Source organism: Marmota flaviventris, chromosome 1 (genome assembly GCF_047511675.1).
Source record: "Marmota flaviventris isolate mMarFla1 chromosome 1, mMarFla1.hap1, whole genome shotgun sequence".
Taxonomy (NCBI): Eukaryota; Metazoa; Chordata; class Mammalia; order Rodentia; family Sciuridae; genus Marmota; species Marmota flaviventris.
Window position 1 is genome coordinate 31,367,926 of NC_092498.1, and position 25,558 is coordinate 31,393,483.

Sequence of the window (25,558 nt, forward strand, 5' to 3'; positions counted from 1 at the left end):
TGTTTCTTGCAGATTCAGATTCCTCTGGATATTTCTCAGGGTTAGCTAGTGGACCTACCAGGGACTGTTTTCATGGAGAACCATGGAGCCTGGTGGGGAGAAAACAAAAACCCTTTCTGGGGACTGACAGTAGTACTCAACTCCCCTGATAAACAAAGGCCTGGGGGAAGAAAGGTCTTCATGGCATTTCATTCAAGACAAGAGGAGAACAAACTTTCATTTTCTCAAGGCGAAGTGCTACTCAGATTGTCTGGTTGAGATCCCTCAGGCTCAAAGCAAATTCAAAAATTAGGGAGAAGATTATACAATAGAGTCCAAACAGCAGATGTCGCTGATATTCCTGTGCAGAGTTGGGGGCTCAGAGCAGTGCTCTTTGTGAATTCAGCACCAGAATAGTTGAAATGGATGGAAAAACCATCTGTTCAGTGATGCAGGCAAGAGGAGAGCATTTTCAGTTGGCAATGGTAGTGGCCGCAGTGTATAGATCATCATTAGGATGCTGGGCACTGTTGGTCTGGGGCAATTGACCACAGTGACCTGAGGCTGATTTAGTCTGTTTTGAATGAGGAAGAAAGTGGCAATTTTCAGCTACACAAAGACTATCACATAGGTACCCAGATTTGAGTCAGAGAGAGAACTGAAAATTCCTATAATATCAGAATAAGGGAGAGAGAGAAAGAGGGGGGGGGGAGAGAGAGAGAGAGAGAGAGAGAGACAGAGACAGAGAGAGAGAGAGAGAGAGAGAGAGAGAGAGAGATACAGACTAACTATAATGTTACCAGTCTGATAGTAGCCAGGAAAAGACAAGTAAATAAATAAATAAATATTTCTTGTTTTTCTCCTTTGAAATGATTAAAGCTTACATATTTCTGTGAGTGAAATCTTATAACCTTTTAGCAAAAACTTTGATGGTGGTATTTAATAGTGCTTCAGTATTTTCAAGGTTCTTGCTAGATGTACTACTATAGGAAAGTGGTTAGGAGTGAGCATTCTGGAAACAACTCTACACAGGAATATCAAATAAGGAAACTGAGGCAGGATCAACAAATTTAGATTGTTGAACCTCAGTTTTCTTATTTGTATTAGGGATGACAATAGCACTGCCTTTGGAGATATTTTTAATGAAAATTAAATGACATAATTATGTAACAAACTTAGCATACATCAGACACTCATTGTCCATTTTTCATATATAATAGTCACTTTAGACTGACTAGAGTTTTGCTTTTTAAAGTCAATTTCGCACCAAACAGAAGACTTTTTAAAGCTGTCATGACAATGATAACTCTGGGGGCCTTAAAAAAAATTCTTCCTTTTCCAAGTGGTTAAATTATTTCACAGCTTATCAGCTGTGATCCAATTCCGCAGTTCATACTCAGGCAAAACTGCCTTCTCAAATAATGGGAGCTGGGTACAAAAACTACAAAATCAGGACAAAGGATGCTAAATTGCTATTTCCAACATGCCTTACTTTTAACCTGACACTGAGGAATTTTGCCTTTTATAACAGTGTTCAATTCTTGCTTGGAATAATTTTGCATTTCCTCACATTTTATTGAGCATTAAATTGAATGACAGTTTGACAATCAGATAGTCCAGACTGATGGCATTGTATCCATCTCTTAACTTGATCAGCCAATTAATGCAAGCAAACAATTCCCACATTTTGTGTAATAAAATAATAGCAACAAAAAATTAGTGGACACTTAGAACCAACTAACATCTAAACTATACTTCATCTTACTGACTTTCTTTCCTGAAATCTCCAAAGATATTATATATATGGTCATCCCTCCATATCTGCAGTTTCTGTGTCAATGGATTCAACCAGACTCAGTTTGAAAATATTTGAAAGACATTTGCATTTATATTGAGCATGTACATATTTTTCTTGTCTTTATTCCCTAAATAGTACAGTGTAACAGCTATTTAATAGCATTTACATTGTATTAGGTATTATAAGAAATCTAGAGAAGATTTAAAGTATACAAGAGAATGTGTGTTGGTTATATGCGAATACTGTGCATTTTATATAAAGGACTTGATCGTCTTTAATTCTCTGCAGATACCAAGGGACAATTGCATACATAAACATATATATTCACCCACATATATATGCATATATACATACAGAGAGACACACACAAAGAGGCAGAAGCACAAAGGTGACAAAGTCATATTTCATTCTTTATTGGGTTTTTGCTCTGGAGAAAAGTCGGAATTCATGGAAAAGCTTTTTTTCTTTATGATAGGCTACCTCCCCCATAAGACTCTTGTATGAATCAAGAATCTCACCAATGATGGCAACAGAGCATTCAAAGATGGAGAGAGAGAGAGAGAGAGAGAGAGAGAGAGAGAGAGAGAGAGAGAGAGAGAGAGAGAAGAAGGAGGAGGAGGAGGAGGAGGAGGAGAGGAAAGAGAGGAAGGAGAGGAAGGAGAGGAAGGAAGGAAGGAAGGAAAAGATTTGCCTCCATGGCCTAGAATGGAATTGTTCTAAGTTGCCCATCCTGATATTCTCCTGATGGATATAGGATCCAGGACTACTTCCCAGGAAGAAGAGAGGGAGAAAAGAGAAAGAGCATTTCTTTGAAGGAAAATAAGTGTTGGCATTCTGTTAAACATGTGATTTGACTAGAAGAGAAAACAAGTAGAAAGAAAGAGTAAAGAGTATGTTGACCTCATCTGTGGCTATGACCCGACAGTCATCACCACCAAGGCTTCATGGGAATTATCTAAATGGGACCATACCTCTCTGTGCCAGACTTGTTAGCCAATGGCTTCTCCTTGGCAGTTTAGCATCCTAAGTACTCTTCCTTCATGGTAGAGTGTTTTTTCACCAGGTTCTTTTTCCTTCTTGAGGTATAAAAAGTAGAGAGGAGCTAAAGAGCCAAGTTTAGTTTCTTTCTTCTTAAACCAAAACTGTACTTGTTTTTGTTCTCAATTCCATGAGGTTGAGGCCTAAGTCTGTGATTGGCCAAGGGTGAAGCCGTTCCTCTTGGGGGAAGATGGCAGCAAACATCAGCAAGCCCTGCCTGCACCATTGGGCTGATTGTTTTGAACGCTTTTAGAAGTATTTGATTTTGTCCATCAGAGATTAATGATTCAAGCAGTACCGCTTCTCATTGTCTATTACTGGGTAACAAATTATTCCAAAACTTAACAGCTTAAACCAAAAACAAACACAAACAATCCATTTATTACTTCACAGAGTGTCTGAGAGATAGAAATCCGGGAATGACTAAGCTGAGTGGCTTTGGTTCTGAGTTTCTCATGAGATTGCCCCTAAAATTTCAGCTTGTGCCAATGTCATTGGAATGTTTGATAATGTCTCACTCAAGTGACTGTTGGCTAGAGGTCTCAGTTCCTCCAGTAGGCCTCTCTGGAGCTCCTTGAGTGTTGCAAGACATGGTAGCTGCTTTTTCTGGAGCTGTGATTCAAGAGTAGAGACCAAAGAGAAAGCCAAAATGTCTTTTATGTCCTAATATTGTATGCTACAAACCTTCACTTCTGCCATACTTGATTGGTTAGAAGTGAATCACTAAATCCAGCATACTCTCATGATGAGGGAAATGAAACTCTGCCACTTAAGCCACTGAGTATATTGTGTGTCTCTGTGTGTTTAATCCACATCATTTTTGCACAGAACTAAAACAGATTCTTTGCTGTCACTAAAGAAGGATCATTCTCATCACGACTGGGGTATATGGCTATATTAATGGCACCAATGAGTCCTGACTAACCATCCATGCTAATGTATGCTCCCTTCCATTTTGACTCTGAGGTTGTCTTCATAACTTACTTTGTCCCCTTAAGCATCAGCATATGTGAGAAAAGCAGGAGCTTGATGAACATTTGTGCATTGGGCTGGGCTATATTGAAATCCAACTGCTGGATAGGAAGTCTAAATGAGCTGGTTTTTTTTTTTTTTTTTTTTTTTTTTTTTAGTTTTCAGCATGTCAACACAACATAGGATGATAGCATTGGAATAACACTTATGTGATTTAACTCTGAATATCCCCAGAATGTAAGATCCTCAAATTTAAAAGTAACAACTTATACTCTAAATGCTGATCCTCTTATACAATAATAATTCTGGAGCAAGGAAGTTTCACCAAATCATTACATACTAAAATCTAAGTCAAGACTGAAATTGATTGCTGAAGAGCACTAGTTATTATTTGAAGAAATAGAGAAAACAAGAGGAACAGGAAAAAAATAGAGACAGAGAGAGGGAGAAAAAAAGAGAGAGTGTATCCTGTATTTAGTTTTTTTAGGTCACTCCATCTTCCAAATACCAATATCAGTTGAAAGAAATCTCTAGTGAGGCTAATTATGCATTGTCTGAACTTCTCTATAAGCCTTTGGAAACTTGAAAAACTTGAAGGAGATTGTTGTCAAGTGTCTACTACCAAAAATTGTGCTCCCAGAGCTTCCCTTAGCTGACCCCTCAGGGCCAAGTCAGAAACAAAATATCCTCTGTCCAAGTCTCATGCTGTTGCCTTGACCTTTGGGCATCCTAAAGGCTCTTGGGTTAAGAATGAACTTCACCACATTAGTTCATATTAGGTTTAAATAAATATTAGCTAAATAAGTGAAAAAATATGTTAACTAGATAACAATTCTTTTTCTGCTATGTTTTGTCCCCCTAACTGGAATGGAATCTGACTTTCCATGGGGAAACGTGAAATTTCTCAGTTATGATTAAAAAGAAATCACTAAGTAGGAAACACCAAAACAAAATAAGTCATATTAACAAAATTTCCATATCAGTCAATATCCATGTCCCTGACCAGGTGACCTTGAGGACCCCTTGACTCTAGAAAATCCCAACCTTCAACACCCATTTGTGATTTAGAAGTTTTGTTGACTCCATGTGGGACTCAGACCACCAAAATAGTAGCTTCCCTTTGGTCTGATGCTTAAGAATAAGCTCCCTGTATTTCCTTAAATCATAGTTCTAGCCATGGCAGATTCTTGTTCTTTCCAAATGATAGTCATTCAGTGGGTTTTATAATAGAAACTCCCAGAATTGCTGAGCATGGTATAATTCCAGCAACTTGGGAGGCTGAGGCTGGAAGATCACAAGTTCTAAGCAACTTAGTGAAGCCCTAAGCAACTTAGACTCTAAGCAACTTAGTGAGACCCAGTCCAAAAAAAAAAATTATAAAAGGGGGGCTGGGAATATTAAGCTCCCTGGATTCAATTCCTGGTACTAAAAATAAAATAAAGTAAATTAAAAAATTAAAAATTCCAAAATTACCTAGATCTCTAATCCTATTAATATCAAAAAACTCTTCATTTTTAAAATTTCAAAGCAGGAAGTCACTTCCAATACAAGGTTCTGTCCACATTATAACTTGTTCCTGGGTGTTTGTCTTCTGGCCTTCTGCAACAGCACCTGGTACACTTTGGGGCTGAATGTTATGATGGTATTCAGTCCAGACACACCTTATCCCTCTTCAGCTCCCAAGAGAAATCCATATGTAAAGGAAACAAAGTAGGCAAGTCAACATTTATTTTAACTCGGGTTTTGGTCTCTAAGTCTGTGCATTTTTGGCTGGACTATGTGAAGAAGTCCTTTTTCCTAACCTCATGGATCCAAACAGCTTCAACTCAAAGCAGGCTGTCTTTCCCAAGTGCATCATTTTCCTCATCTTCTCCAAATCTGTCACTCCAACCTGCTGAAAAGCCACTTACACTGGTCCACAGGAAGTCAAGCCAGGAAAAACAGCAAAAGACAGCTTTTGCTCTAACACCTCTGGGCTTGGACTTGACTATACCTCATACAAGCCTTTTCAGAGGCCACTTGGGAGTATCTGAACAGAGCTCTTCAGTCCCAGTTCATTTATGGCAAATGGCACTTGAATAGCAAAGCTTCCTGTCCATTCAGTGGATGCCTTTTTATGATACTAAAACTGTGTGGTTTGAATAGCCTAAGAAAATAAGCAAAAATTCCATGATTAAGTTAAGAAACTCTTATAACAACACAGAGAAAACTTAGATTTTCTTTTGAGGTTGTATCATAAATATTTGCTAATGATTAAAGACAAAGGTTTGTAGTGGGAGATTTTTATATCTAATTTTTCTTTGGCATTCAAAGATTAATAATATAGATCTATAGTATTTGGAACCAAGTCACACATGACTTGAAGTGTCTTGGTGAGAAATGATGTAGAGTCCCTTTTAAGACTAAAGTAATTAAGTTTTTTTTTTTCCCTTCAATATCCAGCTAACTCTAAGACTCTCAATATTACTATTGAGAAGATTTAACTTCAGCTATATTACAATTGCTAATGGTATCTTTAGCTAAAAATTGCTTATTTTATGCTAAAAAGAAAAATAACAGTATTACTGTATTTACATACAACTTACAATACAATATATACTTAGTATTCAATTCACATCAAAATGTATTTTTCTTGTCCAGATTAACTTCAATCTTTTTTGCTAGAAGTGGTACTTATACACCTAAATAAACCCAATGCTATTATAATTTCAAATAGCTTTCATTCAAACATATAATACAAAATGAGATGTGAGATGATATATGATAAATATGTTACTTTTTGAATAATTATTTTAAATGTTCTATAAGCAGATGTGACCCCATTATGTATAAAAATTTTAATGAAAAATAAATCATACTTATAGTTGAGAGTTTCTGTAAAAAGGCATAAAATAGCAAAATGATCTATTTGTCTTTGCATTTTATTGGGAAGAAAGGTACATTCATACCTTATTTCTATGTATGTCTTTGAAAAATACTTTCTTGTTTTATGCCAAAAGGAACAAAAGACTTTGTGCAATAAGGTGATCCTATTTTTTGCATCAATGTTTTGGTTGTTTAAAATTTCAGGGTGTATCAAAATGTGTTTGCTTGGAATAAATGGACACGTGTATTAAATTCAGTGCAGCGTGTATTATTGAATTTTCTTTCTTTTTCTTGTCTTTTGGTCTTTCTTCTCTCCACATTAAGCCCACTAGGAAGAAGGGACTTTTCTTTATTTAACATGGGTGCATTAAACCTTTTGGGATCCTAAGTTCTCTCTTCAATATGCATAAATACTTCAAAAGCCTGAATAAGATAATGTGGTTTTAAAAAGTAATTCCTCTACTCCCTTTTTACTAGAATATAATCCATAGTCAGACAATGCATAATGTGAGATAATGGACCATGTTGCATAAGGCATGCCATGAAATCCTTACACTGACCTGACAAGTAATATTTTTTCCCAGAAAAAAATGTTGTAAATGAGGGGAAAAATATCCTAGATATACTGTTTTGCTGCTTTTGCTTTTTTTAGAGAAGAAAATGTGGTCTCTTCTTTCTTTATTTATTTTTTATTTAGATGGGCTTCAAGGGCCATAAAATTTTAATTTGTAATTAATAAGAACATATACTTGTGTTTTATTAAATAAAACAGAGGAATCATGCTTGGGAACTTGTAGTATAAGAAGATAGCAGAACACTTAAAAAAAAGCAAATAGAAATTCAAATGAAATACTAACCATTTTTCAGCACTAAGAAAAATATTCCAAAATACTTTTGCAGAAAGATAGTAAGGTCCTGATGGACTTATGTACCATGGGGCCATTTTGTGTGACTCTTGCCTCTGTCAATCATTTAGACTAGCACCTTATTTGATGTTGATATTGATATCACGGAATTGATAATGAAGCCACAATATCAGGTTCACACTGGCATCTCATAGCCTGTAAGATGTCCCCCTATTTTCCCTCACAGCCTTTTGCTAGGTAAAGAGACAACTGGCTCCTTCTGTCCTTCCACATTTAATGTATAACTTCATGTCCTGAAGCTATACAGGAGCACTGCATGGTGAATTCAAGTGTAGTAATACAGATTTCCCACAATTGTGTGAAGTTCTGGGCTTTTGCCGTCAATCTTTAGGGATTGTTTCAAGGCACTTTAGTTGGACATGTCTTTGTGCCTGACACAGTTTTCTATTTCACTTGGCTTAGAAAGTTATCCCAGAAGAAAGGGGGATTTTGTTTTCCTAAAGAATTCATTATCCTTTGGAGAAGAGCCCCTGGCTTTCTTCCCATTTGAAGCAGGTGTCTAGATAATATTTTGAGATTCTTTGCATTTCCTGAATTGAAGTATACAACCTACAGATGGCTTGTGATATCAATTTAGTAAATCTAGACCAGCGATGAAAATTAAAATATAAACTATATCAGGTGAAAGTGACCCAACTACAACAGAAGAAAGAATGTCAGTTTTCATTCATGGTAAGAGTTTTTATTTCAATTATGTATATATCTAAGCATTTAAACATATTTCTGGCCATGGTGAAAAAAACCATATTTTTTAAATTGTGTTTTAGCAAAAAGGACTTGAAAATAGCCATTTATAGCACTATGTTTTCATCAATGATATGTTTTACAAAAATTTCAATGATTCAACTGAAGAAAATTGCTATCTTTGTGGATAGACACACACCTATGTTGCAAGAGAATTGTAAATATTAATTTCCTATTTATAAAGAATCTTATATGCCAAATAGTGCTTTCAGAGTTAACAAGGAAGAAATAAGGAAATATGCCATTATCTCAGAATATACACACAGTCTTCTATAACCTGTTGATTATGACATGGGTTGTTCAAGATCTCACAGAGAGGGATTCTCTTTTACACAAAGCACATTCTATTTTAGAGACTGATCAGTAATGCTGGTAGGACAAATGAAAAACTATGGCTACTTTCTCACATAAGGATTTAAACTATAGAGGGAGGGTTCACTAAAGAACAGTTTTTATTTCTTTTTCACTTTTCCTTTGTAACTTTAAGAACTGTTTTACTTAATGGGGGTTATAAAATTCTATACATTTTTAAAAAAATTTTCAGTGCACAAAATGAAACTTAAAGCATTCACTCTTCTCAAATAACTTTAGAATATATGTATTTTTTTCATTTTAAAATTTGGATAGTTTCTTAGATTACTACACATCTCGAGCAGTGTCAGGTGCTTTCATGAGTACCTTTCATCATGGTGGTGACTCCTTTGCATAGTTGGAGACTTCTCCAAATTATCTATTTCTATCAGTCAGCCAAGAACAGTTTTCACATGAAACTCATCTCTATGTAAATCCTATTATCTGTTAGAGAAATGATTACTGGTACGAGACATGAGTTCATCAGTGTATGCCTTGCATGCAAAATAATATCTTTTAATGTAAATTTAAAGAGAAATAGAAATGGCTTCTATTTTCTACTATAGTAAGTATATAACATGTTCTCCATTAAGATTCAGGTATCTTAATATCTTAAGATTCTTTCACTTATTTTGGCAAGAGAATACGGATTGTGATACTTTTTAATTCCGTGTTATTTCAGCTTTGTTGAGATATATTTTAAAAATATTCTATGCCTTCCTCATTGTTCCTATCTCCTAAAACTTATCCTACTGATCCCCATTGGGAGTTTTCATGGTCTTTCATTTGGCACAGATACAGGTGAACTCATGGTTTGTGGCCAGTGTTGTTCCTGGTCATAACACCCATCCTCATGGGTAGAGCCCAAGTCCTGTTATATTATATTTTTAGTCTCTCCCTTTCTTATGCTTTCACTCTTACCACAAACTATCTGAAAAATAAGTTGAGTCATAAAAGGAATATTTACTATATTTTCAAAATAGTAGAGCTGACTTTAGAAATACATCATGAAATCATCTTTCTAAATAGTTCTGCTCTCAGGAATGTTTTCAGGAAACATGAATTAAGTGTCCCATCAAAAGAATGTAAATAAAATATGATTTAATGATATATTAGACAAATCAGGACATAGAATATCATCCCTAAGTATAATCAAGAATATTTTTTCTTGGTTAAAATCAAACCTTTGTGAAATTTTATGATGGACAAAATTAGAAACTCTCTAAAAATACACAAAATCATAGACCAATGTATTGTAAAGAGAAATCATTTTCCCTCTGAGATTACAAATTCAAAAAGGTGACTGAGACAGAATATAATTACTTGCATTTGAATCAAACAAGGCACTCAGGTATGAAGTGGCAACTTCATGGAAATTGTCATGAAATCTGTTATGATCACAGAGGCTTAGATATTCCTTCACATTTATTTAAAATATCCTCTACCAGTAGTGCTGGGAATCAATTATTAGAAGCTTAACACACTTATTTGCTTCATATGATATACTTTCACATATCTTCCAGCATGGGAAAAGTGGAGAATTTCATTAACTAATTATATTAGTTAACAGAATAACAGGATAGTGAATAACAGGGATGGTTTTTATCACTGCCAGGTCTTTCTCAAGTACAATGACCCTTCCTTTCTGATCGTCATTCCTCTAGAGGATGTTGATGCTCCCTTGATTATAATCAATAGATGTATTCACCGAGAGGTCCAAAGAAACTTAGCAGAGTTTTAAACATTGTGTCTTTTGTAGGTAATATGCAGGCAGTTGTGAATTAGGAGCCCTACAATTAGCAATATGAATATATAATGTGATTAATCATATGAAAATCATGAAGTGAATGCTAAGCTGGGGATAACCTATAGATATTGGATGACTCACTAGGAAACTGACAGAGGGATAGAGAAACCTCTGGTTCTGATACCTCTCAGATCTGTGACCTCCAAGTTCATATCTTATTATCTCTTTTGCCTCAGGACTAGCCCCATAGGACTCTAATTTTTCTTTCTTTTTTTTTTTGTACTGGGGATTAAACCCAGTGGCACTCTACCACTGACCTACATCCCCAGTCCTAATTAATTAATTAATTAATGTATTTATTTTTTAATTAATTCATTTATTTGTCCTAATTTGTTATAAATGACAGCGGAATGCATTTCAGTTTGGACTTTGATTCTTAAGAACTCTGATCATCATCAGTTGTCTTCACCAATATCCAGTCATTCTAAGTTTGGGGAAAATTCCCTCTTTCAATTCACCTACACTCAGTGACTTGTTTCTAACCTGTAGGATACAGTGAAAAATCATAGTTTGTGTATAGAAGTAGAAGACATTGTCATCTCTCTTGGATCTCTTGCTAGGGAGGAACCTACCTGCTATGTTGTTTGAATGCTCAGGTGGTTCTATAGAGAGGTCTATGTAACCAGAAATGGGGGCCTCCTGCCAATAGCCATGTGAATCTGTCATTATGAATCCAGAAATGTCTTCTCCTTCAGTCAGACCTTCGGATGATTCGAGCCCAACAAAATCTTGACTGCATTCTCATGAAAGGTCCTAATTTAGAATCACACAGCTAAGCTGCTTCTGAATTTTTGACACTCAGAAATTATATGAAATAATAAATGTTTGTTATTTCAGTCTTCTAATATTTTTGGGATAATTTTTGCATTGAGATAGATAACTAATTCACCTTGTCTCAGAGATTGTCCCTGAGATGCTTTAATGTTGTGAAGCCCTCTTGTTACAGAGAAGGTGTATTAAAACTGGATGCAAAATAGATCCATGTGGTCTAAGCCTAGCTGAAAGTGGGTTCAACAGGTTCATGGACAAACCGGGGATGATTTCTCTAATACCTATGTGCTTAAAAAGATGGGAATATTTAGCAGCTGATGGAATCCTTATATTGATTTATTGACTTTTGGAAAAAAAAGCCATTAGAAACTGCGCCTACCATGCAAGATAGTAAATCCAAAGCATATTAGGTAGAATGGTAGAGACAAGGACCACTTTAAAATATTAAATAAAACCACTGCTATTGTCCCAGATGGACCATAGGAAAAAATGGTACACTTCTGAAAACTTGAAAAAAATAGTAACCCCAATTTCAGAAGTGATACTTTTCTTAGAGTAAATGATATAGTTTCTGGCACATATGGAGTAAGATGATTGATCTGATAAGAGTATGTCCTTCAATTACAATCAAGAATGAGGATGAGAAGCAGCTCACATCCACTTGGGATGACCCAAAACAGACATTCATGACTTTGCACTAGAGATATATTGTCAACATCTATAATGTGTGGTGTCTCTATAGAGAGTCCCTACAGGAGAATTGCATTATGGACCTCTAGTATTGTGGAGTAAGGTCATCCTACATGTAACAAGGGATTATTTTTTTTTCCATTCAAAGTTAGTTCCTAATTAAAGCATTGAAAAAGACTTCCATTTCTTCTCTAACAACAAAAGCAAGTCATATAAACTACTATAAAAAATCAGTCTTTCAGGATTCTTCAAAGAACTCACAATGTTCAGAAATCTAAATGAGTGAAATTATAGAAAGAATTTAACCATTTTTAGGAAAAAAAAAATCTATGCCTGCTATCATCCCTAAGCATATGTGCGAAAGGGGTAGGAAGAAATAGCCAAACTTTTGATGGGTATATGTAGATAACAGTGATTATATTTCTGAGAATCACAGTCACAGAGAAAGTTCACATATAGCTACAAATTCTCTTTTATGGAACATTCACTGAATGCAGAGCAATACTGTGTAAATATTAGGGACAGGAAAAGAAAGTCAAAGGAACATCCCCAAGGTTCATAGAATTCTTCTTTTCTAAAAAATTTTTGTTTGTTTGATACCATGGATTGATGCTTAAGGGTCACTTAAGTACTGAGCCACATCTCCAGATTTTTAAATGTTTTTTTATTTAGAGACAGGGTCTCGCTGAGTTGCTTAGGGATCTGCTCAATTGCTGAGGCTGGCTTTGATCCTCCTGCCTCTGCCTCCTAAACTGCTGGGATTATATACTTGTGCCACCGTGCTTGGCCTAGACTCCTTCTCAAGAACAAAACAGCAGGCCACTAAAGGCTGAGGGCAGAACAGCAGAACTTGAAGAGATAATCCTGAAGTGGATGTAGTCTTCACTGAGGACAAGGATGGTGGAAAACTGGGGCCTGGGAAGGAAGGCATAGTTAGAAAGAAAAAAAAAAAATTCTTCAGCAATCCATAAGGCTGACAGTTGCACTGTAGAGAGAGATCGTTAGCATCTTCCTATGCTAAAGACGTGATCTCACCATCCAAATATGTGAATCCAATGGTGAATTGGATCCAGCTAAAGCTTCCATAAAGCCAAGACAGACTGCACAACTAGTGGCCTGTATGAGGAAGGAGTATGCTATTGCTAGGGTAATTTTATCTACATTCACTCCTGCTGTTCATTTTAGACACATTATTTGGCATGCAAAATTAGAGATTAAATGAAAACCTAAAAATCTGTAGCTCTAATTACAACTTCTGTGCCAGGATATATTTCAGAATGTCAAGAGGCAGAATCATGTCACCACTAGTCGAGAGAAGGTTGTGTTAGTTGAAGCCGACACACAGAGCTCACACTTGTTGAAATTAGCTGATAAGGTCTTTAAAAGAACAATGATAAGGTGGGCAAGGTGGCACATGCCTATAATCCCAGAGGCTCTGGAGGTGGAGGCAGGAGGATTGCAAGTTCAAAGCCAGCCTAGACAAAAGTGAGGTGCTAAGCAACTCAGTGAGACCCTATCTCTAAATAAAACATGAAATAGGGCTGGGGATGTGGCTCAGTGATTAAGTGCTCCTGAGTTCAATACCAGGTGCCCCCCGCCCCCCAAACAAAGAACTATGATAAACATACTAATTTAAAGTTAAAAGTAGCAAGATTGTTTGAGAATATGGTCACAAAATTCTTTGACACATTTCATTGAGAGGTTATGTCTATTTTACCTCCTGTGAATCTGGACAGGCCTTTTATCTGCTTCAGATGATAGCGTAAGGGAGGAGTGATTCTATGTGACTACTGAGGTTATATCTGCAAAAGCCATGCAGCTTCTTTCTGGTTCTCTTGGACCAGATAACAAGCTTGACTTCTCTCAAACTCCTATCCTAAAGAGGACACACATAGGTACTCAGGCCAATAGCCCCAGCTGACCTTGCAAGGGATACCCACTAACTGTGGGTTGAGACTTCTTGATGTCCAGTTCAGTTAAACCTTCAGATGAATTCAGCCCCAGTTAATATCTTACTGTGTCTACATGAGAAACCAAAAGGCTGATCATTTCCTGAATTACCACAAAATCATGAGCAAATTAGAATAGTTATTTTCAGCTGGTAAATATGTGAGTAATTTGTCATGCAGCAACAGTATCCAGGACAGGTAAAGAAGAGTTGTGAACAGATGGAGAATTTGAGCAGAGAAATTGAATCTGTAGGAAAGAACTAGGTGGAAATTTTAGAAATAAAAAATATTAGACACGAAAATTCATTTGACGAATTTGGGGAACGAGAAATGGAAAATGAGACGTGAAAAATGAGAGAATCGATTTACTTGAAGATAGATTAATAGAAATTGTCCAAAGAAAGAAAAAAAATATTTCATGAGGTACGTGTTCTACATCATTCCTCAGGCTTCCCCAGGAGGATTAAGCTCTAGTAGCCCTAGAGAGTAATTTGCTTGATAATTTGCGTCTTTTATGAGTTCCTTCTCACTTTTCTACCTTTCATTAAATTATTTGTACTTGATTTTTTTTTGTCCCAGAATCTGTGTTTAAGGAAAGTAAGCTCTATATGAGTATTTCTCATATACAGTATGCAAAAATCCTAGGAAATTAGTTCTATTATTAAATCCTCTTGTAACTTTTCACATCTGAGGAAATAGAATATCACCGATATAATACAATTTGGCCAAGGTCATCTAGCTAGGAAATATCTGAAGACACTGCACCTCACTATGTTCCATGATAGCTTTCAATATGCAGCGCCATATTCTTTACAGGGTGCTCCTGATATGTGCTCTCATTTGCCTTTAAAAGAAATCAGTGGAGTTAGAAAAAAAAAAAAAAAAAACAACCTGTTTTCTGTTCAGATTTTTTTTTTTCAAAAGAAGTAAATGGCCCAACAACCATATGAAAAAATGTTCAACATCTTTAGCCATTAGGGACAAGCATATCAAAACTACTCTGTGGTTTTGAAATCTTACTCCAGTTGGAATGACAAGCATCAAAATTACAAATAACAATAAATGCTGGTGAGGATGCTGGGGAAAAGGAACTCTTACTACATTGCTGGAGGGAATGTAAATTAGTATAGCCACTATGGAAAGCAGTATGAACTTTGCTTCAAAATCTAAAAATATATCTACCATATGATTCAGCTATACCACTCCTTGATATTTATCCAAAAGAACTGAAGTCAGCATGTTTCAGAGATGCACACATACCTATATTTGTTACAGCACAATTCACAATTGCCAAGTCATCAAATCAGTCTAGGTACCTAACAACAAATGAATGGTTAAAGAAAATGTGGTGTATATACACAATGGCATTTTATTTGGCCATAAAGAAGAAGAAAATTATGTAATTCACAGGAAAATAGATGAAATTAGAGAACATAGTTTTGAGTGAAATAAGTCAGACTCAGAAAGAAACACATTGTGTGTTTTTTCTCATATGTGAAACTAGAAGGAAAAAAAAAATAGAGACAAAAGGGATTCCATGAAATCAGGAGGGAGACCAGCAGGGAGCAGGAGGAGGGAAAAGGGGATGGTGAAGGAGGTATTGAGGAGTGAAACTGATCAAATTGTTTTTATATCTACAAAACTATGCCACAATGAAACCCATCATTCTGCATTAATATGCATGAATAAAAAATTAAATGAAAACATTTGGACACATTTAAAAGGTCATTTATAAGCGGAAAGGTAGATACAGATGGTAGTATTCTCAAATTAGAAACTCATGTTGGAAACACAAGAGTTTATCATTGTATTAAATAATTAAAGTCCATGAAAAGTTAAAAAAAAAAAAAAAAGCTAGTGTGGTGGTGCACGCCTGTAATCCCAGAGGCTCTAGAGGCTGACGCAGAAGGATCACAAAATCCAATCCAGCTTCAGCAATTTAGTAAGGCCCTAAGCAACTTCGTGAGAAACTTTTTTTTGGGGGGGAGGGGGTGTTAAATAAAAAAATAAAAAGGCTGGGGACTTTGCTGGGTGGTAAAGCAAGCAACTCTGGGTTCAATCCCCAGTACAAAAAAAAAAAAAAAAAAAAGACATCTAAACAAACAGTTCAGCCAGCCTCAGTAATTTAGATAGTCACTGTCTCAAAAAAAAAAAAAAAAAAAGTACCAGAGATGTGGCTCTGTTGTTAAATGTCCCTGGGTTCAATCTCTGGGAAAAAAAAATAAAACTAAAAAAATAAAATAAAATAAAATAAAATAAAAATTAAAAAAAAATAGTTATCTAATAATCTCTGGGCAATGTCATGACCACAGGTGGGTCTTGTGAGTTCTTTTCTAATTCCTAGTCTCTTCTACCGTGTAGTATGGATACAATTAAATCCACATCATACCATGACAATTGAAATGATCTCCTCCAAATACTTTCTAAGTTGAAATACAAGTGCTAACCTGATATTCTTTTTAAAATCTAAAATATTGAAAATATATTGTCCAATTTTTTTTAAGTTTAAGATTTTTAGAAAATTCTCTTAGCATTGCTTACATTTCAGCTACTTTCAAATATGACCAAGTCCTCTGGATTTTTAAGTTAGAAAGCAAATAAAAGCCTCAGCAAAAGCGAGGCTCTAAGCAATTCAGAGAGACCCTGTCTCTAAATAAAAATATGAAATAGGGCTGGGGATGTGGCTCAGTGGTCGAGTGCCCCTGAGTTCAATCCCTGGTACCACCTACCTCTTCCCCGCCCCCCAAAAAAGCAAATAAAGTGTCAGAGATGCTGATTGTGTGAAGAGATGATGTGTGCTGTGTCCAGGTCCATAGACACTGAGGCCAGATTTCCTGAGTTGGCAAAGTGGTCTAACCAGTCTCTCCTGGGAGAATGAGTGGGATTCAGAGCAGAATTTACATCACTGGATTTTGTGTATATTGGGAAAATTAAAATAGGTGTAAAGCATCTAGAATGATTTTTAATTATAGTTGATCTTTTGTGTCTCCTCTTGTTGAACTTTCCACTTCTCAGAAATGGAATTGTGAAAAAGCCCCTTTTTAGCAACCAACTCTTGGTTTTATATCTTGTCTGAACAAATTTAAAGAGGAATGTTTTCTTCTCTAACTTGTTTTTTAAACACAGCATAAAGATTTACAGTGGAACTTGAATCAGACTCTAGAAAGGACGTGAACTGTAGGGCCAGGAAATGTGGGATACCATTGGGTGAGAAGATGGTGGCAATCAGCAGTTAGATAGTGGGGTAAGCTGCGCTTGTGGGTACAGATTTCTCTAAGCAAAAACAAGATCAGAAAAAAAAATGCACTCATGGGCTCTGAGCAGAAAGAAGCAAAGAGGTCTGTCTGATGAAAACTATTTTCATTATACTCCTACCATGGAGCCAGGAATATTCACAATTGTGTGACAGTTACCTAAAATGAATGTGGACAAGGTCTAGGGAGGGCAAAAATGAAAAAAATTGAGTATTGCTGGTGAGATTGTGGAAGACTATTTTTCTTGGGACTCTTCTAATGTGCCTTAATGTGTCACATATAATTCTAATAGTCAAGGCTACAAAGAATATTTAAGATAAAATTGGGTTTAATTATAAGCTTAATTCCTTTACCTTAAAGAGGAATACATAGTACAATTAATCTAACGTAAATGATCACAGAGTCACCAATCCCTCAGCCTCCCTTCAAGTGAAAAGTTTTAAATGTTCACAAAAATATATTGGATTTTACTATTTTAAAAGTAATCTCTAATGTTATCCAGACACGGGTCGGTCATTAAGTCTTATCATAATGGAAGAGGTGGGGGTATGCATATATATTGGTATTAAGGCAAGGCTCATGAATAAAAGAATTTGTTAAGTCAGTTTATTAAAAAAATTACTTTCAGGGATGCCCAGCATCTTTTATATTTTAAAAATGTTTACATAAATAAACATGGAAAACTTATTTTAAAGTGTGAATACATTTGTTTAAAATCATTGTAGAGTTTTTTTTTTGTTTGTTTGTTTGTTTTGGGTTTTTTTTTTTTTTTGATACTGGAAATTGAACTCAGGAACACTCAACGACTGAGCCACATCCCCAGTCCTGTTTTGTATTTTATTTAGAGACAGGGTCTCACTGAGTTGCTTAGCACCTTGCTGTTACTGAGTCTGGCTTTGAACTCAGGATCCTCCTGCCCCAGCCTCTCAAGCTGCTGGGATTACAGGTATGCTCCACTATGCCCATCTATTGTAGAGATTTGTTAGTACTGTATTTGACAAAGAACCTCAAAAGATTAAGTTTTTAAAAGATTCCCAAATGAATAGGGCAAATGCATGATGAGTTTTTGAAGTCACTAATTTTTTAAAAAATAAAATGACAAGTAAATTAGGTGTTTAGTCTTAATAATATATCATGGGGAATTATTAACTATACCTGTGGAGTTTAATAAGCAAGAGTCAAAGAGATGATTATAAAATATTTATTTTGACAGGCACTGATTAGCATATACAGACCATGAAGTATTCAGGAGAGCACAAGGAACACAGTGAGGGCAACCTATGATGTTCCTGAAGTTATTCAGGACATATATGTTATAAACACTGTGTTTGGTAGAATTTATGCATAGCTCTTTAAGAGAGATTAAAAAAATACAATATTTTTAAAAGTTTCTTTCTTTTTCTAATTTGTTTTTTTACATATACATGACAGCAGTAGAGTATATTTTGACACATTATACATACATGGAGTATAACTTATTCTAACTAGGATCCATTTTTGCGGTTGTACATGATGTGGAGTTTCACTGGTCATGTATTCATATATGAGCATAGGAGAGTTATGTCTGATTCATTCTACCTTCTTCCCTATTCCCACCTGCCCTCCTTTTCCAACATTCCCCTTTGTCTAATTGAATTAACTTCTATTCTTCCCCTTCCCACTCTCCCTTGATGTGGGTTAGTATCCACATATAAGAGAGAACATTTGGCCTTTGGTTTTGGGGGATTGGCTTATCTCATGTAGCATGATATTCTCCAGTTCCATCCATTTACCAGCAAATGTCATAATTTCATTCTTCTTTATGGTTTAGCAATATTCCATTGTGTATATATGCCACATTTTCTTTATCCATTCAAGTGTTCAAGGACAGCTAGATTGGTTCTGTAGCTTAGCTATTGTGAATTGATCTGCTATAAACATTGATGCGACTGTGTCATGGTAGTATGTTGATTTTAAGTCCTGGGGGTATAAACTGAGAAGTGGAATAACTGGGTCATATAGGGGTTCCAAGTTTTCTAAGGAATCTCCATAGTGCTTTCCATAGGGGATGCACCAATTTGCAATCCCACCAGCAATATATGAGTGAACCTTTTCCCCTACATATTGACAGCATTTATTGTTACTTGTATTCTTTATAACTGCTAACTTAAAGAGTCATTTCAGAAATGTGTTTCTTCTATACTATTTAAATAGTGTTTATATTTTAATCATTTTGTTAATATTAAGGCTTATCTTTCTGTTTACATGGTTCAACCTGTTTGTCACTTCTTTTAGAGACCTAAAACATTTGGGAGAACACTATGGAGATGTTGATTATTTAATAAACGAAGGCATGAGAAAATCTAAATCCATCCAAACTATTTTCATGACTGAATCCATTGGTAACTGGAAAGAAAAAGTTCATGCATTGTAATTTCTATTTACCAACTATATGCATTTGATGAAAGGACAAGAAGTATCCTCATTTAAAAGAAAATATTGCAAGACATCTTTTAGATAACCACATCCTAACCGTTTTCTCAACTCTAATTCTAAAGCACACCTTCGCAATTCTAATATGGTCCATGGGAAAGAAAGCACCAGCGATAGCAACACTTCCAAGTCTCCTTTCCTAGCTCAAAATAGATTCAAATTATTTCACAGATTCAAATCATCAAGGTCTCTAAATAGCTTAGAAGGGATGGAACTCTTTACTGTCAATTCCAGGAGTTTCCTCCAGCCATCCCCAGGGAAACTGATGTCTGCTAAGAGTATCCTATTGATCGTCAGAAGCATTTCTTTAAAAATAAAATCTTTTGTTTCATCCCTCGGACAGAAAAAGAAGTTATCTCTGATGTATACAAAAGAACATTTGAGTAGTCAGATTCCTTTATTGTAACTGCTTTTGCCGCCACATCCTAGGGATAGGAAAGTTCATAATTGTTAAACTTGCCACAAGCAACTTCACAGGTCATGCCCTAGCATACCACTCAAATTATCATGCAAACAGCTCCCTTGGCATATGCCGTGTAACCACTGGGTTAATCCATGTTATTGACTTAGTTAAAATAAGACAAAGACAAACAGCAAATAACAATTTTTAAAAAGTTGCCTCTGGGTGGGCTGTAGGAATATAGGGAACTTTGTCAATAAAATGCTCTCTAGGAATTCTTAAGATCCTTGGCAGTCACAAGTCTCAATTTTGTTGCTCTGTCATCAGAAATTATATTAACTTATTTTAATTAAAAAATTAAAAAAAAATTCTTGGTGTTGTCTAAAGAGAATAAACAAACATAAAGAAGATAATAACTTATTTACCTTCCACTCAAAAGTCATAAAAGTAGGAGTAATTTACACTAGAGTGCAAGGTATTTATGTAAAACTAGCATTTTCTTAATCAGTGGCAGGTGTTATTACCAATGCCCCATAAGCATTATCTTAACTTGTACCCACATATCTTTCTCTTAGTAAAAATAACTTAGGCTCAATTTATAGATCAAGAACTGGAACGGAAGCCATTTGGTAATTTGGTGGATCCTACACAGGTAATAAGTGACAGGACTGGATTTAAACCCACATGACATAAATCTGAGGTCCCTTGACAGTTATGGTCCTAAAAAGGGATTTAATTAAAAATACATGATACCAACTGTGGTTGTAAAATATCATGTTTTTGATAGAAGGCTTGAACTTGCTTGTATGAGGCCATAAGAGCATCTTACATTCCTGTCACTAAAGGAAGAGTAGATGACAGAGAGCTTTATAACTTTATAACTAAAATTGCCTCAGTCTCTGCCATTGCAGACTACCCCCAAATCTCCATTTTGTGTTGAGGCTCATATAATTATTCAGGAAAATAAGAATTGAAAAGTAATTAAGACCATTCCTCTACCTGAAACTTGAGTATCCATAGAGGAACACTGTAAATGTCATCTTGGCTTTTTGTGAATCTATGACAGAAAGGTCTACATTTTTAAAGCAAACAGGAGAAGAAAAGTGCTGAGACTATCCGTGAGATGTTCATCCATCATACTATGGGCCTCATATGCTAGCTTTCCTTATGACCAGGACCCAAAATACAAGGACAACATTATTAAGGAGCCCATCACACCAAATCCAGGAATCTTTGCTCAGTGAGATAAATTTCATAAGTAAAATCAATGAGCTAACGGGAATATGGCTACCATAATGTATTTGAACAATTACTCAAAACTACTATTTGTGGGAATTGTCTCTGATTTATTTTTAAACCTTAGCCTCTGACATTAAAGAGTCAAGAAGATGAGGGAAGATTTTACCAAAGGTAAAACCACCTCGAGAGAACATTCCATTCAACATTTGTTACAACAAAGCCCAGCATCTGTCAAATAGTTTTCATCTCTGGGCTTTGAGGAATCTTAATTATAAACGTGGTGGTAAAAGCTGGGCATTATGGCGTACTCAGAGGCCATCAGAAGATGCCTTGATGGCAAGGTGTCTTTTGTCGTCCTCCTGCAACAGTCTGTCATACTAGATGGAAGTCAGTTCTGTAAATTAGCAATTGGAAACACACATTGGACATTTCTCTCTTCAAAGCGTTCCTTTCAAGTTTGTCTCAGTAGGACTATGTGTCTTTCAAGAGGATAAGGTAGGTTTTTATGGGGGGTGGGATGGGGAAGTACCAGTGGATTGAACTCAGGGACACTCGACCAGTGAGCCACATCCCCAGCCCTATTTTGTATTTTATTTAGAGACAAGGTATCATTGAGTTGCTTCATACTTCAAGGAGTTTTATATTTTTAACTGAAAATTATGCTTTACATTTTTGGATTGACTTTGAGTTTACTTCCTATCAGGATAGATGCAAAAGCCTCCTGAGAAGAAATTGGCTTAAGCCAGTGGTATCAGGGTCCACAATAATGACATATGACATGGATTTCTGGAGAATATTCAGAACCTTCATAGCATGTAGTGGGGAAGGGGTGAGGGAGAACATCAAGGAGTAATTTATTCCAACTTTCGCCATTGCACTAATACTCCTAGAGATCAAAGTATGATTTTCTTTTGCTCAAAAACTGAGTTTTGCAAGTTGGGGGCTGTTTCCTTGGTGACGTATGGCAGGGCTTCAGTAGCAACCAAAGCTGCTTGATAAACAGTGTACAGCATATAATATCTGCTACTGAAATGTTGGGGGTCAATATTTTAGTCATAGTACAAATAATACAAATATGTATAAACTAATAACTGAAATACAAAATACTTGTGCCTAAGGAGAGCCACTTCGAGCTGGGCCATGAGAGCCAACAGAGGGAATATGTCTGTCTGTCTCTGCATTTGTGTTAATGCCATTGAAATGTTTTAGAAGTAACATCTGAATGAAAAGAGGAATTTGATGAGGAATTCAAGCAATAACACCCTGTGATCACTAAAGCTAATATTTAAAAATTGTTGATATTGTAGACATAGAGGATCAGAGGGAAAAATCCCTAATTAATAGATATTTATTTACTCTTTAGTCATAAAAATAATTGCTCAGTAGATCTTTATAGCCGTATTCTTCTGCTATCTGGTCCCACTGTTACCTCGGGATTCATTCTCTATCTCTGTGTCCTGAAACTTTCCTCTTTTATCAGGGGGATTTCAGGGGATAACAGATTTATGCCCACAACACTAAATATCAAAGTCAATTTTATTATCACTGCTGACTTGACCCTGGCTACTTAGTTCTAATACCCAGATTTCTGCATTGTTCTTAGATTTTTATCTAACTACAGTTACAACAGGTTCTTGTTTTACTTCCAATTGCTTGCATCTTTAATTTAAAAAATTCTCCATTTCCTAGCTCTTAAAAGATAGGTTCCATGCATTTTACTTTCTGATTGCCCTTTCCCCCCCTTTTCCAGGTTCTATAGCTACGTCTTTCTCTCTGCTATCTCATCTCTCCTCTATGCCTGGTATAGTGTGGGTCTTAATTGTTCCCCATGTGCCAGAAGTTGATTTCCAGCCTGTGGTTCTGTCAGAGGTGAGGGAACCTTTAAGAGTTAGGGCCTAGTGAGAGGAAGTTAGGTCAATGGGGCATGCCATGCCTTTGAAGGGGATCTGATCTTGATCCCTCCTTTCCTCTTTCTATCAGCTTCCCCCTCCCACGTGGTAAGCAGTTTTGCTCTGACATGCCTTCCCTGCCATGATTTTCTGCCTTAGCACAGGCTCAAAGTAATGGCACCAACTGACAATGGATTGAAATCTGTGAAACCATGAACTAAAATTAGTCTTTCCTCCTTTTAACTTGACTATCTCAAGTATTTTGTCACAGCAACAGAAAGTACACTGACATAGTACCCATAAATTTTGCCTCAATTCTGCTATTAAAATATCCTGTCACTATCTCTGTGAATGTATAATATATATGTATAATGTATTATGTATATTGGTATATTCCTAGTGATGACCCAGATCCTAGCACATAATAGACTTTCAATAAACTTTTTTTCCAAGGGAACTTGTCACACATTGAATCATTTACAATGGTATTCTGTCTGAGACCAGGGAATTGTCTTGTTTCAGATAAAGTAATGATATAGGAGACAGAAATTTATATCTGAACCGGCTAAGATGAAGAAATCAATATAATAACAAGGTGAAAAAGGAAAGATTTTCAAGATGCTCAAATCACACCCACAAAAGAACTATTTCTATACACACTGTTCTAGTGTCTTCACTCATTATATAGCCAGGGGAATGGTATAATTAATTTCATTTAGTGGAGCCGACTGGGAGGGGTGGGTCTTTCTAGAACCCATCATGAAGACTTCAGTGGGCAGGAGGTAGAGAAGTATACGGAAAAAGTAATTAGAACTTGATGGTAAGAAATTCCAGTCTATTAATTATAGTTGTGGTAACAACAGTCTTTTTCATTGGCTACTGTCGCTTGTAATGTCTTCTAGGTGCTGGACGCATGGCATACCTTATCTCTATTCCCTGCAACAAGTCTGAAAGTGCTAACGATTTACTCTATAAGGAGGAAACTGAAACTTAAAAAGTTGGTGAAAACCACAGAGTTAAGAATCAGGAATAGAGTTTGAATACTTATCTTCTGAATTCCAAAACCTAGAGTTTTCCTCCACTACACTGACCTTCCCTATTGAAACGCACAGACCGAAGTGTGCAATGACTGACGATACATTTATTTCATCAAGTTCTAGAAGAATTGGGTGAAGAAAAATAATTGAAATGGCAACCCTACTCCTTAGGTATCTTCTTAGATTAAAATAATGAGTCTACTACATAATGAATAGTATGGTGTCTTGGTTTAGGGACTAGACCTTGGAGCCATGCTCCCTAGGTTCAGAGAATGACTTGTTCATTTGCTGGTTGTGACATCATGGTTAGGTTCTTTAACTTCTTTGATATTTGATTTCCCCATTTTTAAAGTGGGTCTATTCATAATGTGTACCTCTTTGGATTGTTAATAAAGAGCACTGGAGAGGTAGTAAGAACTACACAACACTTTATTTTTTACAGAACAGTTTATTAAATAAATATGATGAATGTTGTGGTCAGTCACAGTATTGGGTGTTTTATCTTTGATTTATTTTCTCTAGGTCAGGATTTTTCCTTTGACAGTATTTTCTTTAGGGGTTGGATTATGCTTTGTTGGGAGGTCTGCTGTGCGTTGTAGGATGTTTAGCAGCATCCCCGGCCTCTACCGCTAGAGGTCAGTAACACTTCCCCGGTGGGGATAACTAAAAGTGTCTCTTGACTGCCAAATTTCCCCTTGGGCAGGAGGGAGGGCAAAATTGCACTCTTTGAGATGCATCTTCATAGGTATAAGAATTGGTGGTCCAGAGATCTTGGATTTATGCACAATTACTAGTGGTTTCGCGATTATAAATGGGGGCTAATTGCTATATGTCATTACAAAATACACACATCCGAAAAGCGTTAGAAAAGTTCTCGAAGGAGTGAAATATGGTTATCATCTTGCTGTAAAGTCTACTTTGTTTCGCTCACGCGTTTCGGAACGTCATAGTTCTCTGTTCAGTCCACTCTAGCTTTTCATTTCTACTGGGTGCGGTGCCCTTCTCCGTGTAGCAACGCTGTCTACCAGCAGGTGGTATACATGAATAATAGGATCTCTATGTCCTCTCTTCCCTCCTGGGCGTCATCCGATCACCTCTCTCGCACTGCAGTGCCATAGTTTAGATGCTGAGAGTTCTATAAGGATATTCTGCATCTTTCCTCTAACTTGGAAAAAAAAATGTCATGAAACAGGATCTTGCCTCTATCATTCTGAAGTTTGCTTAATACGCTTTATATTTTGCAGCAGACATCATGTATAATCTACTACATATCTACAGGCATTACCTGTAAGCAGAATATTAGAGGCATTTGCTAGGCTGGATATTCAGAGTTGGGCTACGTTGAGCACCCAGATTCTTTCACTTTCCTTTGCTGAC